This window comes from Drosophila pseudoobscura, chromosome X (assembly GCF_009870125.1).
Source record: "Drosophila pseudoobscura strain MV-25-SWS-2005 chromosome X, UCI_Dpse_MV25, whole genome shotgun sequence".
Classification (NCBI taxonomy): Eukaryota; Metazoa; Arthropoda; class Insecta; order Diptera; family Drosophilidae; genus Drosophila; species Drosophila pseudoobscura.
Genome location: NC_046683.1, coordinates 21189174 through 21204537, shown reverse-complemented (window position 1 = coordinate 21204537; position 15364 = coordinate 21189174). Strand labels below are relative to the sequence as shown.

Sequence of the window (15364 nt, the reverse complement as noted above, 5' to 3'; positions counted from 1 at the left end):
GTTTCGCTTTTTGTGACTATTGATACACAAAACCTTTTCCCTATGGCTGCTAACCTTGAATTGGATTAAATTGAATTTAATTTTCCGTATAGAGAGAACATAGACTACATAATTGTTCCCCGTTAAAGACATATATTTTGGTAAGCGTCGTCATTTAAGTAAATTTAAGGACCAGGAAAAGCAGGCAATTCGAACAAGTGATACCCCAATGCGGTATCCTGGTCTGCACAGTGACAATAATTAATCTTTACATATTTTTTGGTATTACTTAGCTGTGGATTTATTGAAAAACTTATCAAAAAACATTTTGTTTTTAAATTCTTCTTGTTTTTCAAAAAACTTCTACATCTTTCTGTAAGACCAGATTTAAGTTATATTCAATAACTTAGGAGCTAGATGTTCTCTGTGTACCCACTACACATACAAATATATGTAGGGTTGGCAGCCCTTTAACCACCTGATGAGTACCGATCTGTCGTTATGGATAGTCGATATATCGATAGTGGTAGTAAGATAGTAAGAGTTCGACTTCGGAAAAAGGAACTAATGAGTAACCTATTCGAAACCAAGAAAAAATATTATACCTGATAACGCAATACAACGACATGTGGAGTTTGGAGCGGATTACTACTGACTTGTAGTAAGACATATGTACATATATGTACATATGCATATGCATATGCACATACATAAGTGCGTATGTGCAATGTACATAACGATTTGGCCTTTGACTTTGCATATGCAATAATTTAAATGTTTTGAATACCTTGATTGTCTATAAGCAGAAATATTAAATGCATGCTTAAAAAGAAGCATTAAAAAGGATTAAAGAATGAAAAATTTGGAGATTTATTTGGAGCTGTCCTTGTCTGGGCACCCACGTGACCAGAAACCTCAAGAAGGTCGGCCGAGAGGCGGAAGGAAGAAGGCATTTATTTTTAATTTTCTTTCACCCAACGAAGGCCACACACGCGGAATGTGGGGGTGGGATCTCATTTTCAGAAGTCAGTTTTGTTTATTTTAAAATTCAGCTCCTCGAATCATTTTGTTGGAAATGTTTCACATAATTCTTGTTTAAGTATCTTGTAAATTGCTTAATAACGCCAAAGGGACTACCTCTGATGCCATCTTCCTCCGACAGTGCCTTCCACCCAATACACGCGTAGACATACACCCACACCCACACCCACACACACACCCACACACACACACACACACACACACATTCACTGGCAATTACCCTTTTTGTAAGGGGGAAGGTGTTGAGGCGTCTGGCAACTTTGTATTCAAGTGCGAAATGTAACGAAACGAAATTGAGCAATTTAAGACAAAAAGTTTGGAGCTTTGGCTTTGGCCAAGATGCCAACACAACAGGAAGGCCCCCTTCGAGGCCGAGGCTTTAGATACCCTTCCGGATCCATTGAAACGCAGCTCCACGGTCGGTAATCAAACGAAAAGAAAGTATCCGCCTAGTTTCCGACGTACTCAATCATTTATTTAGCCAATCCATTCGAACGAATGAATTGAATTAACTATTAACAACAGCAAATAATGATGGATAAATTTATAGGTATTTATATTCTATCATACATATTCGTATATATTGAACCGATCCCGAACATAGCTACATACATCTATAGTTATCAATATTGTACTCTATGGTTATGGTTGAAACTGCTTGCTTCTCCGGGGTACCTGCTGGAAGGGTACAAAAGGCGACCCCCAACTGAGCAACGGCAAATTAATAACAGACTCTCTCTCTCTCTCTCTCTCTCTCTCTATATGCGTGTGTGTGTGTGTGTGCTAGGGGAAGGAGAAGATAAAAGAGGGGAGCTAGATGGGTGCGGGAAGGGGTTCTGGGGCGGCAATTGTTAAATTTAATAACAAAATAAATGTTCGCGCGCACGTTAATTTATGAGTGGAAAATGCTCTCGCAGTGCACACATTAACACGTATCCCCCAGACCCCACACACCCCACACCCCACACCCCACACCCCACACCCCACACCACCACGAACTCCGAAAGGAAAAACTTTCGTTTACCGCATGTTTGAGGCATAACTCATTTTTGAAGAAGTGGGAGGTTTTGAAAAATGCAACACTTTCTTGAAGGATTTGCGTGGATAGAAATGGATAGTATACTCGTATAGGCATTGCTAATTGATTTAAGGGAGCTGGACCCTGTCGGCATTGACAGAAAACTCATTAAAAATTCAACCGAATTTCGGGGCAACACTGAGACAAAGTTTGAAATATGATCTGTTACTGATGGTAACATGAAATGGGAACTTTGTACAGAAACAGGGCGAGGAGGAGGGAAGGACAGTGAACAGCAGCAAAACATGTAATACTAACCGAAACCCCTTTAAAAATGTTAACCAAAATAACTAATATATTCACTACAAATGTATCCGAGTTCTATTTGCATTTTTTCGATTTTACAATGGATCGATGGCTTTAGCGCTGGCTTTTATCTGGTGGAGAGCTCCTAAAGCTAAAGGGCCAAACAGTTTTGGAAATTGAAATTTTCCTTTTGAGATGGAGAAGGAGAAGCGACGGTAGATGGAAGTATGCGACGGGTTGAAGCCAACTTCAAACTGGGTTGAAAAAATTAATAATTAACAAACACGCAGCAGCCCAGCTGCTACGTCGGCTTCTCCTCCGTCCTACGTCCTCCGACCTCCGACGTCCGACCTCCGACCTCCGTCCTCGCTCCGGATCCCGTTCCCGTTCCCGTTCCTGTTCCGGATCCTTCTGCCACATCATTATCCCCATCAACACGCACTAGCCATGAGAGAGAGGATGGGGGTTCATGCCAAATTATGCAAAGTGTTTGACAAATTAGCAAAAGAAACTTGTTAAGAGTGGAAAAGCGCATGCATAGCAACGAGATCCGGCGTCATAGCCTGCCATCAGCTGAAAATTGTTTTCATAATTAGCATTTTAAGCGAGCCAAGTGAATGCCCGTCCTCACATGGGTTGGATAGAGGATTGAGACAAAGAGCCTGGGATTAGGCGATATTAGGTTAAAGCTGGATCGGAGCAGACTCTGCATATACGCTCCAGCACTTGAGGAACTTTAAAAGGCTCTCGACGCAATCATCTCCTTGTGGCACACTTCGTCCCAAACACACCCTCTCGATCTGCATATTCGTAGGTCGTATATCGTATGTCGTATGTCGTATGTCTTATGTATCCAGGTACGAGTATATAAAGCTATCGCTTGGCGAAAAGCTGACAAGATATGCGAGCTGTGGCAGTGAAAGGACAGCTCCGCTCCAGTGGCAAAACTCCCGGAGCGCTTATTTGAAAAACGTTTTATTTTTATTGCAAATACTCCCTGGCGACGAGTGCTCAGTGTCAGTGAATGTCATTTTAGCTCTAGAGCCAGAGTCAGAGTCGGAGTCGGAGTCGGAGTCGCAGGCAAAGTCAAAATCCAGACACTTGATTCCCAAGGTCCCGCATCCTTCGGCTCTATCTCCACATCCCTGACGAGCCCACATGCCTGGAAATTTTCAAACTGAAACAATCGGATGAGCTCTGGGCACAACGAAGACCCGATGCTCTACGAGGGGTGTGATACTTGACCGAGTATCTATCTGGTGTTGCCATAAGCTGACCTTTCGATGTGAGTCCATTTCTAGACAGTTTTCGCAGATTCAGATTTCCGGGCTGTGATTGAAGCCCGTGTGTCTTGCCAGAATTAAATAGGTTCCTTTTACTTCTCTAAACCTCGAAATATTTGCTTTGGTCCGAAGAACTATAGAGAGTTATTCTATGCTAATTTGATGGGGTATCTTGAAGTCAAATAAATTTGCATATGTTAGAGTGTTTAAACCAAAGACACACGACTCGGATTCTGTCGGCTACATTGCTCGTGAGCCCGATGTGGAGACCCCTTTTTTCTCTCAACATTTTTTGCTCTTTGCATACCAAAACCTCTGACGACTGGGCCAAGCCGAACATTTGACAAATCAAATGCGGATCAAGTGGATAGATGTTGGAGGGGGACGGATGAAAAGGGAATTGCCTGGGCGGAAATGAATTCCTGTCTCTGAAAATGCTGAAAATGAAAATGTTGAAGGTTAATACGATGCGATTTGCTGAGTGGATTTTAAGACTCTTCAAAGCCCAGAGCCCGAGCCCGAGCCCGAGCCCAGAGCCCAGAACCTGGAGCCTGGAACCCACTCCCTTTGGGCCATAAAATGTTTCAGGAGGTCATGACATGACACGACAACTCAGACTATACACCCATCTCCTTTTGGCTTCCTTTTGCGACTTTTTCGAGCAAGTTTTATGGTTGCAAGAGGATTGTCTATCGAAAATTCTAAAGTTGGGTTTTGGGCTCTTGCGCAGCGAAGTTTCCCCAGTTTATAGGCCACTAAATCAGTGGTTCCCCTGTCCACTCTACAGATTTTTCTTTTTACCGGAATCTAGAGAGAACGATGGGTGGCTGGTGGATGGGGGTTGGGAGTGTCACAGTCAGTCGGCTGTGAAATCCACTTAATTCCATTTACTTAAGCTAATTTCACGCCATATTCAATTTACCACATCATGGCCATTCATTATTTATTCACAACATGTAAAATCAATGGACAACATGAAGTGGGCCGAGCCACAGGACCAGCATCCGCATCTGATCCAGGAACAGGAACAGAAACAGAAACAGGGCTAGGTCCAGGGCTTGGTCGGAGGGAGGAGAAAAACCAAATTGTTGAATGTCCATGGAGCCAAAAACACACACACACGTATACCGCAAGCAAGATAAAAAAAACACACACACACACACAAAACAAAAAAAATAGAAAGAAACGAAAAAAGCGAAGTTGAACAGAAATCGACTGTGAGGGGGACGACGCGCCGAGAACCCTCGGCCATCAAAAGGCGATGACGTACGCTTAATTTGCAGCACTGGAATAATTTATGGAGGGATCAGAGACGAGAGGAACTGTGGCGGAGAGCAACGAGTGGCGAGAGAACAGAACAGAACAAATGCCATGGGGCATTTCTACGCAACGCCTGGAACGAGTGGAAGCGGAACGTGCTGAAAAACCGCGCTGTGGCATGCATTGCAAATGATCAGAGATGGGGAGGGTGTGGCGGATGTGGAGTGCCCGGACAATGGCTGGCTGCCCTGAATGAGGAGTGCATCGATGGGAGGATGAGAGGCTAAGCCAATCCAATGAGAAGGCATCTGTGTAATTTGCCTACATCGAATGCTGCAAATGTACCCGGGAAATGATTAAATTGGGATGAACAGGGTCAACCAAAACAGCTCGGTTGGGTGAGGCCACAAAACGGTGTGGCATAGAGTGGGAAATGGAATGGAAAACAGGAAGAAACCATCTAAAAAAGGCTTTTGCCGAAGGACGATGCCATCAAATTAACTTGTTTTCAGTTTTCAGTGGCGTAAACAAGAAATTAATAGGAAAAGCTTCTTTAATGGAGTGGAACAGTACTTAGATGCATGCATTACTCAATTGGGAATATGGAGAAGAGCATTGACGATAATACATACATATGTACATATGTGCTCATTATAAAAGAAACATAAGAAACATTTTGCACTATTTAGCCCCAGATGACAATGGACCAGTTGTGAAAGAATTATGGAAATTAAACGCAGGGGAATTAGACTACTCGCACCCTGAGGGGGAACAATGTAGCTGGAAACGAGCTCAAAAAACTGTCACCTATCCGATAAACGCGCTGCCCCGCCCACGCCGGCAATTGACTGTGCAATCTTTGTGGGACGATGTGGGTATGGTATGGGTACCTGAGGTACAAAGCAGAGGATGGACAGCGTGCAAACAAATGGCGTAGGCAAAGTCCCAATCGTAGTCCCGGTCCCTGGAACTCGCCGATTTCATTCATTTCCCGTAGTGGCAACCGCACAAGCGCCAAATGTTTGCACGGCCGTCGCCGTGGAACTGGAACAATATTTGCGTAACGTGTTTGACAAAGAAATGAAAACTGAAAGCGCCAGCTTGGAAAATCAAATGAAAGCACACACACCCCAACAGCTACCCACTCCCCACTCCCCTCGGATGTGGAGTACGGTAAAGGTAATGGTAACGGTAACGGTAACGGTAGCACACACAGAAAAGTCAGTAACGGAATTCAAATGGTCCAAGGCATAAATAAATAGAAAAAACCTAATAATCAAATAGATAAATTATGTGGGAAAACCATGTTATTATATTTACAGATATATCAGCTGAGAGAAATTAATGGCTTCCAAAGAAAATGTCATTAAAGAATTAAACCCTTTTCGATAGAGGCAAAGCATGCTTAGACATTTTTCTGGTACGGTCCAGTGTTGCCAGTTCATCCCGTTTCAGGCTAGATCTAGCATTTTTAAAAGGAGGACTAGCTTGGTCATAAGAGCAAGATTTTGGTTGTGCTCAATTTCCAACTACCCTATAATTTTGAAGTTCTTAAGAAACTCAATATATTTTCCGTTGGCAACGTGCTGCGGCACAAAATACCAGCGATATTATGGATGATAGTATTGATTGATAGTATAAAGTCGTACGATAAAATGCATTTTTTCAAATTGGGAAAATACCGACAATAATATTAAGTTTTGGGCAGAGGTGCTGGCCTACAAAGATACGGGGAGAAACAACCCATACCGACACGTTCGGTTAAAATATGTACATATGTACATACAGTGCTGCTCAACTAAATAGGTTCAACAATTTTCCAAAGTCAAAATCTTTTTAACCAACTTACCGATTTATATGAAACAATTGTTTTTGCATAGATTTATTCATTGTTAATATAGCAAGAAAGTTTTTGGTTTCCAGGACACGTTTTTAAAGGTATTTATTATGAAAAGAGGAAATTATTTTGTAGTCAGTCGGTACTCGAAATGGGACAGGTACTAAATAGAGATTTGCATTGAGAGCCGGTAGGAAAAAAAATATTTTAATGCCTGAAAAAGAACAGTAGCTGAATGAAACTGCATATTAAAATACTGCATAACGGCGCCGAATGCAAGAAGTTTTGTGGGGATCACAAAATCCTTTCGAGACAAAAAGCGAACCAGCAATGTTTTTATTTACTCAAGGTGAATTCTCTAATTTTATTTTAAAATAATTTCTTATACACTGGGAGCTGGAACCCACGGCTTCTGTACTTCGATAGAATAAAAAGAGATACGATGAGTTTTGTTGATTGTTGATTTTAAAAGCTTTTATTATAAATTCTAAATATACTATTAAATTTGGGATCTGAAAGACGAGCCGAATCAGTGTTGAGGTGACGGAATGCTTTTTTCAAGCTTTAAAGTATTTATCGATAACTTATCGATTGTGAAATTTGTGCCTCCAGATAAATCCTGTGATCTCACATACATGAGTACACACCCAGCATACCTCAGCTTCAAGATATTAAATAGTATATTAAATGGGATTAGTAAGTAAGTAAGACCCCTATCCCGAGTCTAAAAATGTATCTGTTATATCGCATTTATACCTCGGCTGTACCCCACCTTAGAGCTCATACGTACATATATCGACACAAAATCAAATTAAATACAATTTAGCAACTTTAATTTTTAAGACCAACTTTTACCATGTATTGCGAAGCTTCTGGACATTGTAGCACCATGTTCTCGTGCAAGCTCAAATGCTGTGACTAGCGCCCCAATTTGAAGTAAGTAATATGATTTTAGTGCTAGGGTAGAAAAATCAAAAATGCAAGGAAGGGGGAACGTACTTTCCGGTGAATCCCCAAGAAGAGTCTTCCAAAAAATATATAACCTGTCAGATAATCAATGCAAAATTGACTAATTAATGAACTGAAATTTTCCAAGCTTCAACTTTCTAGCTATGTTCACTTTTTCATATATACTATATGTACCTACATATGTGCATTAAATATCATATTCAGTTTCGATCACTTGAAAATCAAGCATGAAATTTTTATCTCTGAAGTTGAGAGGACATCGAAGGTTAATAAAAACTAGAAAAGTTCCACAACATGTATTCGCACGAGCCTTAAAAATAGGCATCACAGTGGTAACTCCATTTCCGTGTTTCATTCTGATGCCCCACATATCCTTTCAATCGTGTTCCTTTCCCTTCTTTCTGCCTTTTGCCTTTTGCCTTTCCTCTTATTTTTCCTTCTTTTTCAATTATTTTATGGCACACACATTGGGAGCTGGAGTATGAGGCGGTGCTGTAACAACAAACAGATTTCAATTTGATTGATAAATACGGCAGAGCGTGTAAATGATGTTGCAATCGAAGAAAGGGACACCAAAAATTACAAGCCAGTCGAACTGAAGCATCACCATGGGAGTGGACGAAGGGGGGGGGGGGAGGTAGGAGGCTGGAGGAAGACTGCTCCCATCAGATACGCCTGATGCGCTATCTCCCTCCCACCCACACAATCACAATAAGTGGCTGTTACATTTCACACCAGACCATTGATGAAGCGACCCTGAAGGAGGGGCCCAAGAACTGGGGGAGAAACAAGCCACAGAATGGACAGGCACTTGATGGTTAGAGCGAGATGGTTATAAGTTTTGTATGTGTTAGCGAGTGTGTATGTCTGTGTGTGTGGAAAAACTACGTCAGCTGGTGGAAAAGTCTCAGAAAAATGGGAAAGGAAGGATGGATAGGTTCTGAGGCCGAACCCACAGCTACCCTTGCAAATCAAAAATTTCGCTGGTATCCATGTAATCCACACATACTCGTACATGCACATGTATGTATAGGTGTAAGTATATTTTGTTATTGCATTTTTTGATATAAAGAAATCTTAATTTGATTTTCGATTGGTTTTTCCTATGGCATCTACAGGATATATTTCATAGATATTGGGTAAATGCATTTTTAACAGACATTTTCTGGGATCGATTAGAATATTTAAATAAGGAAAATGAAAATATTTCACATATTAGTTATGCTAGTGCTAGTGGATGCAAAACTTATATTCTATTCAAGGATTTCACTAGATGTCAGAAATAATAAATCGACTGTTAATTTTTCTCTACGAGTATTTATAGAACTGGAAATTATTTCTTCTATACGTTGCAAGCATCTGGAAAAAATAATAATACCCTCTGAAGCAGAAGCAGAACGAACGAAATGAAACGAAAAATCACAGAATTTTCACAAAGATGTTTATCATTTTCACTCGGAAAGTTTTTCCAGCGGGGGACAGCTGGCTCGAAGAGTGGATGTCGTCGAGGGTGATGGACAAAATATTTTCTGCATACAGATTTCGCAAGTAGATAAAGTGGTAGAATCAGAAGCAGCAACAGAAATGAAGTAGCGAAATGGAACGAGAGTGGAAGCGGAACAAAATGAATTTCAGCTAGAATATACCCAGTAGTTGGATTACAGCATATCCCTAAGAGAACCGTATGAAATGGCACCAGTAGTCAATGAAATCACCGATTAAAGGTGCACTGTTCCTCGTGATTTTGTAATACTGCCCACAACACATATAAATATTTAATAAGTAATATCACTCGCTATACATTTGGAATAGCACAGCATGCCCTTCTGCTGCCCATGAAACGAGTGTTAAAAAGAGAAATAATAAAAAAATAAACCGAAAGAAATAACCAACTGGCGAAGGGAAGAGGAAAGCGTTAGCCAAACGAGGATTCTCGCAAATAGTGATGTGGTGGGATCCGGAATCGGTGGGATAGGGGATAGGGGAATAATGGCAAAATGCACCCAAAGGACATAATCGGCCATTGGGCCAAAAACTGTGCGGACGTTGTAAACCGGCCAAAGGAGGAAACCGAAGGAACTAGATGGAAGAACAAGAGGTTGGGGTTCGGTCGGTACAGGGCGGGCGGACAGCGGACACGGACAGGGACAGGGACAGCGGACAGGGACAGGGGTCAGGGGAATCGGAAATAACGGAAAACAGCAAAAGTGGCAGTTAAAATTGTGCTGGGAATAAATCTATCATCTAATGCAATATTACATCGTAATACCATTCACCATTCACCAAGCATGCCTCCACATCCACTCCGGCAATCTCCTCCAATCCGCCTCAGTCCCCTTTGTAATGGTTTACGTTCAGCTGTAGCCCAGAGCAGTGTTTTTCAGTTAAATGAAGTCGATTATTTGAGCGCCTCTGGGATGGCTGGAAATATGATTGAACAAATGATTGAATGCCAGAAAATGTAGAGCGCTTACATATAGATATGGGGTGGGAGAAAGAAACAGAGAAAAATTTAGAAAAATATTGAACAAATGCGCCAAGTTGCCAACTATTTATGGGCTTAAGTTAAGTAATTTTTCGATCAAGGAAAACACTTTGATCGGATTTCATAATTTACTGTAAGTTGGACTTGAATCTTTGGTGAAGACTTGAAACTTTAATACTGGCATACTGGAGCTGTTAGCTCTGTTTGAATGATTGAAAGGGTCAGAGACCCACCTGGAGAGGGATGAAACATGAGCAGTTCGATATAACAAATATCCAAATTTGATGAACATACTCGTAAAGATACTCAAGACTAAAGACACTCCATCTTGATTTGGGAATTTGAGGTTAGTTCCAGTGTCGGCAAAGAGCTGATAGTTGGCAGGTAGCCCCTGGCAGGTTGGAGCCCCCCTGGAGCCCAGCAGCCACCCATGATTGCGGTAAGACATTATTTAAACGATGCCAATGCAACCACGGGCAGTTGTGGGTATGTGCAAGCACATCACATCAGTGTGCATATCCTGGGGCACAATTGAATTAGGTTAGTCATGCTTTAATGCATATCAACATACGTGCAGCCAGGCAGGACAGTCCCCCCTCCCCCCGAGTCCGCCCCTCTGCCCCTCCCTGTGTGTGGGCGAGCTCCATCATAAATCTCATTGTCAGTGTTTAACTTTCTTGTTGGCTTAACTTAACTTGGGGCAACTACAACAACACCAACAACCGACAAGAAGCCAAAACAAAAGCAAAAGTAATTTGTCATTTCAGTTGGCAACACACACACACACACACACAAAAGCACGCACACACACACACATTAATATGTGTATTTGCCTGCATTTATAGCTCGTTTAGTTCCACGTAGGCCGGGTCCTATAGCTAACGGATGAAGTTGGACATTCTCGAATACGAGTGTATGGCGTGGAAAGATGACATCCTGCATTTGCACGTACATACATACATACATATGTGGTCAAAGATGGGATCCTAAGTCAAGATAAGAGCATCGAATTCCTTAATTAGAGCCAGGCTTTTTTTGGAAATCCTATTCTTACTGATTCAGTATTTTGGCATCTATCTTCTTTGTGGGTTCTGCCTTACCTGTCTTCAGTGATCATTTTTTATTACAGTATCTCTTGACTGGTCTATTTGTTGGTATTTGTATGGAATATTCTAGATTCTTTTTTGAAAAAACACTTGTTTACACCTGCTCAACCCTCTCACTGAAATTTTTAGGGTATGTATGGTATTCTCATCTTTGAAATGGCCCGTCTGCTGCAGTTGCATTTGTTGATGCTGTTTTAGTCTAGTTTGCTTGTGTAGAGCAACATGCAGTCAACTGCAATAAATATTAAGTCAAAGGATGTGCCAAGTTTTTCCTTACTTCTTCTGCAGGAGTAGAACAGAGCCAGTGCGGGCTGAGAGTATTTGGTCTATTTGGAGTGAGAAAATGCATTAAGCTCTGCGGCAACGTACTTCTACTCCCAAATGGTTTCGTTGCAGGTCATCCGCTGGGTTTCATCCACTCGACTCGACTTGACTCTCGACTCTAAGCCCCTTGATTTAATTAGCTGTAAATTGGATGCCATTAGCATCATCATCATTGCCACCTCTTCAGCCTGCGGTCACTTAATTGGCAACATTCTGATGCTGTGCCAGCACTCCAGCCAAAACGAACACTAGAGCCGGATTTCCTCACGCTAAAGCAGCTTCAAAAGCAAAACTTCAGCCGCTCTTAGGAAATTAATTTATTCATTGGTTGCAGATAATTTTCATAAATCCTAGTCATTAACGACTTAATTGGTTACTATGATCCAAGTGGCATAACAACGCAACATTTTAAACTGTCTTTATCTGAGACAATTTTACTCAACTCAGTCTGAAACAATCACCCTTGGGGCCGAAATATCTGGGAGCACCTATGTCATCGCGATGTTTGGCTGCAGCTACCTGTACGGAGCTCGTAATATTACATTGAAGGACAGGTTCTAAGTAAATATATTAACAACGGAACATCTGTCTGATGTCTGCAAAGTTTGCCCTGAAAACGAACAAGGCAGTGGATACCATCCGCAATATTAGCTTCGAGGCCACGTGGGACATTTATAATTGTATTGATAATATTTGCATCTACCACGATTCACGATTTTACAACTATCGGATAGAATCAACTAGAAGACAGAACCATTTGCATTGACTTGCAGCTCTACCTGCATGGATCCGTGCGGTGCGACTGTCGATGTCAACACTCGGTTTTCGACAAACACTACAACTGACAACAACTAACAACAACAAACATGGGCCACCTAAGATTTTGTACCCCAAAAAGGAGAAACTTTTTCGATTTGCGAACATTTTTCGGTGTTTGAGCAACCACTCCCTTGCAGCAGCCGTCAGCCGCCTGCCGTCGTGGTGGGGCAAGACCGAACCGCAATTTAGCCGCACATCGACAACAACAGCTTCGAATGGGAAGCTAAACCTCTCATTTTGGGTGTTTGTCGGCGGTGTTTGTATTGGAGTGATACAGATGTGGCAAAGAGGGAGGAAAGAGCTGGCCAAAGCCGAAAAGAAGCTCGTAAACAAGCAATAAAATTATAAAAAAGAACAACGGTGGCTAGGAAACCAATTGGCATTGTCAAAGTTTGTGTGTGTGCGTGTGTGTGTGTGTGTGTGTGTGTGTGTGTGCGGGGACACACACTTGGCCTTTCGATTGTTTTCACTTTCGCATTGGAAAGGGCCGGGAAAGATGGTGCCGCCATCAGAGCGAGAAAGAGAGCACAAACAGAGAAGCACAGGAGTCAGGCCAAGCAGTGTCAGCTGTGGGGCCAACATGGTGGGCCATTCCCAAGAATCCTTCTCGTTTTCAATATCGAGGAGATTGATTTTGTGGGAGTGAAAGACACCCATTTCCACCCAGTGCATTGAGGTCAAAAGCCCGATATTTTTGCATATAGTCCAGTTGTTCGTATGTATATTTAAAACTCAAAATATACTTTTTTCACAAGTGTGCATTCACGATTCACTGAAATTAGTACATTTTTGAGAGGCAACCTCTCATCGAAGTCGATGCAAAAAGTTATTTTCTGTAAAAATAAACAAATAAATCATTTAAAAATCAAAATTTATTATTTACAACAGGGACCGTAATCATTATAAGCTATATAATAAAAATTACTTAGTTATGACTAATGACTACATTCTATATTTCAATTTTTAACATTTTTCTTCACTGATAATTATCAGTTTATCAAGTTTACACGGTTTTTGACCTGAGCAATCAAAAGCTGTTTATAATGTAGATTCGGAGGCTGAATCCAAATCAGCAGCCCGTTTTTTAAAATTGGTTCCAGGTTTCGAAATATTCAATAAATTGATTATTTTAGTATTCTTGGCCATTAAGGGCCATTTATTGAATTAAAAAGTATAAATCAGAAATTAACAGAGTCTTTTAAATTTCTTGGGATCTTTTTCACCCGTAAGGGTCCAACAGTAGTCGCTCTTCGAGCATTCGTCCAAAATCTTTGGTATCGCCTTTCGATTTTCGCTATATCTTGATGTGGCCGCTCTCCTTGCTCGTCGTTCGATTTTCCCACGTTTTCGGAGCATATAAAAGCCACAAACGTAACAAAAACACTTTGGATCCACTGTGCAACGTTTTCTCGGCATTTCCACACGTTCCGAAGCACAATTACAGTACAAAAACAAATTCCGAAAGATGTTCGATGCCACCAAATAAATAATATAATATTTTAATTGGTATAATAATACCAAATAAAAGATATGGAAAGCTAGTTACTCAAAGTCGTACCTGAGGGGGGAAGAAGACCTACGAAGACTTTCTTGCGCTTGACTACGCTTATGCCATTGTTTTATCTATTTTTAGAATTGCTTATCTTAAGCCGCGAGTGTTGATGCATTGATACTTAGTTTTTGGTGATCATTCTAGGTCGCGTTTTAAGATGAATCGCAAGCGTATTTGTATTCCGCGTGATTTTTTTACATTCCACGCGGAAAGTAATGTTTCTGAGTGTAAAATTTGCAAATTGACTTTGAGTGGAAATTTTGTGTGCAATCTAAAGCGGCACTTAGAAGAGAAGCACAAAGGCGAATATGAAACCTTGGCCGAAAACAAAAAAACCGAAGTGACCGAAAATAAAAAGAAGTTTTCGGGGCTAATGGGGCAAGATGATGTCAAGAATGCCTGAATTGACCTGGTGACTGCCGCAAAAGTTCCGTTTGCTGTACTAGACTCAAAGGGCTTTAAGGCGTTAACAGCTCACATATTTAGCGGCTTGGATATGCCCACTGTAACTTCCAGAAATATTATGAGCTTAGTCGAGGAAAAGTACAGCCAAATTAAATGCGACATGGTCAAAACATTCAAAATGGACACGGCCACAAGATGCAATCGCGGAATTCTTGGTGTTAATGTCCAGTTCATCGATCACTGTGCAATATTTGTACAAACTTTAGGCCTGATAGAGCTCAAAACATCGCACACAACCCAAAACCTCTGTACTGAAATACAGTCCATATTGCATGATTTTAGCATAGCGAAACAACAAATTTATAGCATCACCACAGATAATGGTCGAAACATGATCATGGCAGTGGAGCTACTAAATGTTTGCGAGAATGAAGATGATGACGAACAAGAAGGTGCTGAGGATTTGGATGAAGAAGAGCTGCTCAAGAATTTTGAAATCCATTCCATTAAGTCCATGAAATGTGCAGCACACACCCTTCAATCCTTCAAAGGATTCTTTACCTCGCCTGGAATCGGTTGAGTTTATTGACAAGGCACGACGAATTGCTAAGCTTTTAAGAACGCCGGTATGCAGATAACTTTCTTGACCTATTATTAACATATAAGCTCAGAGAAAAACCAAAAAATGTATTTATACTATGTAATTTTTTACTGCGATGTATGTAGGTATTTAATAACTGAGGAGTCATTGCCACAACCAGTGCTAGATGTTGCGACTCGTTGGAGTTCACAATACAATATGCTGAGCAAGCTGCAATAATTCGAAGATTTTTGCGAAAGGCGCCTAAAAAGCTCATTAAAATTAACTGCAGCTGAGTGGAGTGACTTGAAAAGGCCTGTTAATACCCTGGAACCGGCATACCTTGCAACAGTAAAATTACAAAGCACTCAATTATTCATGGGTGACTTCTACAAGCTAT

General features: G+C 41.2%; 1 long non-coding RNA gene across 1 annotated transcript; it reads right to left on the bottom strand.

Moving 5' to 3' along the window:
• Positions 1 to 7897: 7897 nt before the first annotated feature.
• On the bottom strand, positions 7898 to 10353 carry LOC117184815 (uncharacterized). The gene is made up of 3 exons (XR_004470287.1): positions 10168 to 10353; positions 9963 to 10114; positions 7898 to 8185 (listed from the first exon to the last, which is right to left on the bottom strand). It is a non-coding gene; the product is annotated as an uncharacterized lncRNA (long non-coding RNA).
• Between the last annotated feature and the right edge of the window lie 5011 nt (positions 10354 to 15364).